We start from the raw sequence: 6,000 nt of genomic DNA on the forward strand, positions 1-6,000 counted from the left end.
CAGAGCAGAGTTTACAGATACAAGCATGCAGGGGGCTACCTGTGGAGCTTGTTGAAAGTCTACAAGTGGCTGTATAGCCTAGTGGTTAAGAGCATGGGTTCAGGGCCCATGCTCAAGTTTAGGCTCTACCTACCACGTACCCTCACTCAATCTCTCTGGGCCTCAGTTTTCCTTATCTCTAAATAGAGGTAGCAGTAGGATCTCCCATGAGGAATTGTTATGAAGATTAAAGGAAGGGGTATGGGGCTTCCCTGGTGGCACAGTGGTTGAGAGTCCGCCTGCCGATGCGGGGGACACGGGTTCGTGTCCCGGTCCGGGAAGATTCCCACGTGCCGTGGAGCGGCTGGGCCCGTGAGCCATGGCCGCTGAGGCCTGCGCGTTCCGGAGCTTGTGCTCCGCAACGGGAGAGACCACAACAGGGAGAGGCCCGCATACTGCAAGCATACCGCAAAAAAGAAGAAAAAAAAGGAGGGATGTGTGCCAACTGTTCAGAACAGTGCCAGTGAGGGGCACACATGTCTTGGCTAAATAAATATATGTTCTCAGTCCCCACCCTCAGAGACCGGTGATTCAAGCTGGGTGCGCGAAGGCAGTGGGGGAATCTGCTCTGGACAAGCGTGTCCTGGTGGATTCCGACGCAGGTGAATCAACCACCCGGAGATGCCTGGCAACAATATGCCCACCGTCCTGCTCAAAGCTCTTCCTGAGCGTTGGGATGAAATGCAGTGCGCCCTGGCCTGGGAATAAAAATCCCAAACACATAACAGTGAGCGTGCTTTCACTACTGCCTCATCCTATTTGGGTTTCAGTTCTTTCAGCTATATTTTTCTTTCTCCAGATTTGGGAAAGTTTTCCTTGATAGGAGACAAGCAAAGTGGGAATGATGCTTGGGCCTCTCTCAGCATTATATCATCCTCCGTAAAGAATGGAGCTCACCCTCTTGTTCTTGCTTCAAAATTCTTTAATGTACCCACCGTTCCTGGCGTTCCCAACTCGCCATGGACTGTAATGCCACTGGTACCCTTCATGTGGGCCTGTGTCGTGTTCGTGTTTGCCTGTGATGTGAACCTCCCACCCCAGTTTAGGGATGCGCCCCTTTACAAATCTGAGCTCACCGCAGAGCTCACCCGTGATTCCCCGTCAGCTTCATTTGTGCTTATGGCATCAGAACTCAGCGTTCGAGAGCCTCTCAGCCCTCCTGAGCCATCTTCCCTTTCAGAGCCTCTGCCCACAGAATTATAATTGTTTTCTCTGAACCTGAACAATTCTGCCTTCTGAAATTCTAGTCTACTTGGACCATGCTCAGTTTTCCTCTTTTATCTCTTATAAACTCTAAGATGACTTTTCCCCAAGCTTCCTGTATCATCTATCTACGGCTGCATAAAAAAACCAACCCAAAACTTGGTGGCTTAAAATAGCAACCATCTATCTTCTCATGATGCTGCAATCTGGGCAGGTCTCACCTTCGTGGCTGCCATTGGAGGGATGCCTGGGGGCCGGCTTCTTCCAGGTGCCTCACTTATAAGCCTGGAAGTGTAGTGGGATGGCTGGGTTGGGTGGGGTCACCTGACCTCTGTCTCCACGTGTCTCTCAGCCTCAAGGAGGCTGGCCTGGACTTCCTTGTATGGTAGCCACAGGGCAGCTAAGAGCCAAAGAGTAGAAGCTGCAAGGACTGGGCTTGACGGTCAGGTGGCATCCCTTCTGCTGCATTCTATCGGTCAAAGCAAGTCGCATGGCCAGCTCCACCGGGCAGGGGAAATAGACTTCACCACCTGATGGGAGGAATTGTAAAGAGGCATGGCCGTTTTTCACTTACCACACTTCCTTTCATGAAACCTATTTTGAGGACCTGAACCGAGGAGACGAGGAAAAAGATGGTTCTGATCCCTGGAAAGAGCTCACAGTCTGGTGGAAGAAACAGAAAGCTAAAGAGAACATTATAACATAATGTGATAAACAGTAATGATGGCTGCCAGCCCTTGTGCATCTGCCGTGTGCCTGGCACCGTGCTGAGTGGTCCATTTGCTTTGTCTCACTGAGTCTTGACTGTAGCCCCGGGGATGGGGGCGGGGGCTGGGGGGAAGGTAAAGTTAATAATTATGCCCATTTTTCAGACAGGAAAATCAAGGCACAGAGATGTTAGGTATCAAGAACACCAGGCAGGGTGTGAACTCAGCCAATGCCCAGCTTTACAGCCCTTGCTCTTACCAGGTACTGTGACTCCCCTGCAAGCCCAGCCATCAGCATGGAGAGTATCTTGCCTGCGGTCTTAGCCACAGAAAGAGCTCCATCAATAAGCAAGTAGATGGAGGAGCAGGAGAAAGACGAGGGATCGCAGCGGATTTCTTTTCACAGAACACAAGCAAGAAGACCCCCACCCTTCATGCTCATCTCGGGGCCCCCAGCAGGTTGCTGTGACTTTCACCTGACTCCTGACTAAAACGACACACCAAGACCAAAGCCCATGGTGGCCTGGGGCTGCATGAAAGGTTTGAGAACAAAGGAGTCACCTCCTCTCCATCTGTCCCAGTGACACATGATCGGGGGAGAAACTGTTTCCAAAGCCACACAGGAAACCACGTCTCTGTAAACTCACCCATGACGTCAGCCCCGCATCCAGAAAGGCCCTTGTGCCTGCCTCCCACTCGTCCCCGCATTAACCAATTACTGAAAACAGCTCAAAATAGCACCTGCCCCTTGGCTGGGCCTGCTGCAGGAATACTGTTTATGATTCTGTGCGAGAGAGAGAGAGAGCATCTTCTGAAAATCGGTGCAGTGAGAGAATGATCTGGGCTCTTCCTCCAGCATCCGGCTTTGACTCTGACCTGCCTGGAACAGGCTGGGACGCAGAGTTCGCGTTTCCTGCAAGACATTTGTGGTGCAGTGCGGCCTCTTGTACCCAGCTGCAGTCTGGGCCTCAAGGTGGCCCTGGGGAACAGCAAGGGACCCAAGCCCATGAGACACAGGGCATCAGAGGCTCCAGGGTGGGGAGCCACCCCAGAACCCACTGGAAGCAGCTGCTCTGGAAGCTGGCTGAGGCACGGGACTCATTTGGAGGCTGTTTCGTGGCCCGGCTTCGATCACAGCTCAGTTTCTCCACACTGCAGTCTCCCCCAAGGATCCCAAGGGACTCCTGTCTCCATCAGTCACTCCTAAGCCCATTTTTAAATCTGTCAAAGCCATGAAAAGGATACTTATCATAAGTAATAAAAAAACAACAAAATGAATATCCGTTATAGTTTACAATAAAACTATTGTAACAATCGAATGGAGTGGATCTTTCCACACTGGCATGGAAATCACACCAAGAAATGTTGTCAAGTGGAAAAGGCAAACCATATAAATACCTGTCTATCTATCTGTCTCTCTCTCTCTCTATTTATCTATCTATCTATCTATCATCTATCTGTCTAGCTATCTATCATCCATCTATCTACTATCTACCTGTCTACCTGCCTACCCACCCATCTATTTAAACACCAAACTGATAATAAATGATTTCCTTCCAGGAGGGGAGAGGGATTGGAGGGGAAGATGGAGCTAGATAACGAGGACTTTTGCTTCACTTGTATTCTTTGAATTTTTACAAGGACGTATTCATGTTTTACTTATAAAATTAAAAATTAAACACATTTCCCAGCAAAGCGAAGCTAGAGAGAATGATCCACTAACAAACTATAACCCAGTTCATTCCTCAATCCCATCTTAGTCTGTCTGAATTTTTCTGCTGCCTGGGCACCGGTGCCCAGGCAGCAGAAAAACTCAGCAGAAATGGCTGGTGTGGCTCCTTGCCCCTCCCCCAGGGCCCCCTTCTCCTTCCTTGGCTGAAGGCTTTTGATTTCACCTGCATCCCAGCCTCACGCCTAGGCTCTGAAAGCCAGCAGGGAACGTGCAGGCATCTTGGTTGCCGAAGTTCTGACTTGGAGCCTTAGCCCCACAGCCCGTGCCCCTGGGGTCCACCCCCTATTGCAGACCTGGAGTCTCTTTACCTGGATCTGCCCAAGTGCCTCTCCTGATGCCCCCTCAGCTTTGGCTGTCTAGTCTGGCCCCACTGATACAACAGCACCGACCAGTGGCCCCGTGCCAGCGGCAGCGCGAAGAGTGTGAGGTCTGCTGTCCAGCAGGCTGGGCCAGGTCTGCAGAACCTCCATGCTTGGCCTCCTCACCTTGGAGCCTGAATGAGCTTTTCAAGGACGTGCCTGGGCTCAGGGGCCTCACCGACAGTGGCTTGAGTATTGGCTTTAGTCTCCTCTGAGGGACGTCATGGAAGCAGAGCCAGGGAGCACCCCAGCGGGGAGGGGGAGTCAGCCTGAGGCCCCTCACTGGGCGTCGCCGCCCCCACCTGTCTGCTCAGAGCGCTCTGAGCATCTGGTTCTTCTGGCTAAATCTGCCTCACGAGGCGCTTTGGGGAGGATTTCAGGAGTGGGGCTGCCAGCGTTGTCGTGCATGACTGCATCATCTCCTCCCGAAAACTCTAGAAGGAGGAGCGCCAACCAGCTCTCCCCGACTAGCTGGTTTCCCTCAACTAGCTTGGCTGAAAAAAGCTAGTTGAGGGAAACTAGCTATTTTATTGGTCGATGGGCCTGGAGGCAGGAGAACGGACTAAATGACTCTGATGATGAAGCCATGCCAGGACCCAGTCAGATGGGGACGGTGTTGTAGCTGTGACAAGCCTGCTTTTCCCCAGAACTTGCCCTTCCTCACCTGGCCAAGAACACCAGCTTCTCAGGACCGTGGACCTGACGCATTCAGGTCTCAGGTGCCACACCTCTCAAGGCTCCTGGGATGTCCACGAACTTAAGGAGACACCTGCTTCTCCGTGGGGTTGGGCGGGCCCCCCTCACTGAGAGCTTGCTTTAATATTGATGGAGACCACCTCCCTCCAAGACCATGATGGCTTACCTTCTCCACCGTTATCAAGGTGGGGTGTGCCTGGAATTCAAACAGACCCCTCCTCTGACACTCAGCAATGCCCATCTATTCCTCGTCCTCTCTCAAGTCCTCTGGTAGTAATGATGATCCCGTCCAAGGCTCTGAATAATCTATTAATAAATAACCATCCCTGAGGTCACACAGTCCAATGAACAGAGTCTTGTATTAAATAGCATGGTGCTGGGTGTGGGAGACGGGACATTCTTTTCCATCATTGTGCTCAGGAGGTGAAGGTGCAACATTGCAGCAGCCAAGGGCCCTTCTGAGGGGACCAGGATCCTCCTTAGAATGGAAAAAGCCTGGGACACACAAAGGCCCAAGGGAAGGATGGTAACAAAGCTGCTCTGAGAGCCAAGACATTTCTTGGGTTAGTAACAGCTGCCAATATGTTCCGTATAAGCACTGTTAGGTGGGTGTCTGGTCGAAGCCGAAGTGTGGGTGGTGGAAGAAACAGTCAAATTGACGTGAGTTAAGAACTGAGGGTTATTTTGGATTCTTTCATTTTTAATTTGAGCTTCCTCCTTTTTCTTGGGAAAAAAAAAAAAAAGGTGTTTTTCCATGGGCAGTCCAGGAAAGTGAAAAGAGGAGAGCCGGTGGGGGAGGACAAACATAGGAATGAACCTCAATTCATTCCTGACCCAGTCATGTCCCTGAAATCCTGCCTAGAGACAGGGGCAAGGTCGAGATGACCTTTTGGCATCCTTTCTTGGGACTGGAAGAATCCTGGCTGGAGGGTTCTAAGAGGCAAGGATGATGCCTATGAGGATTGAGGGAAGACTTGTAGTCATGGTAACCATGCAATCCAGAGTTTCCCCATGTGAGTAGGTGGTCCAAGTTTATGAGAATCGAAATCCGAGGTTCAGGAGACACTCAAATCCGGGTATTAAATGTCCCCGGCAAAACCAACGTGGCAACTCATGTTCTCGGTGGGAGGGTCATCCACCGTGACCCTCCTTTGGGAAAGGGAGGACCAGCACGGAGAAGGAGCTACTTAGAGGCTCCAGCATGCCAAGCGTGGGAGAGCCATGAGGACGAAGGGGAGAAAGCGGACACACTTGGTCAGAGTGG

General features: G+C 51.4%; 1 long non-coding RNA gene across 1 annotated transcript in view; it reads right to left on the reverse strand.

Annotated features, from left to right (window-relative positions):
• LOC116758123 overlaps positions 1-4,975 on the reverse strand; it is a 30,200-nt gene extending 25,225 nt beyond the window's left edge. The window contains exon 1 of the long non-coding RNA XR_004351146.1: positions 4,903-4,975. This is a non-coding gene — a long non-coding RNA (uncharacterized LOC116758123). The remainder of the gene's footprint in view (positions 1-4,902) is intronic.
• Between the last annotated feature and the right edge of the window lie 1,025 nt (positions 4,976-6,000).

This window comes from Phocoena sinus, chromosome 8 (genome assembly GCF_008692025.1).
Source record: "Phocoena sinus isolate mPhoSin1 chromosome 8, mPhoSin1.pri, whole genome shotgun sequence".
NCBI lineage: Eukaryota > Metazoa > Chordata > Mammalia > Artiodactyla > Phocoenidae > Phocoena > Phocoena sinus.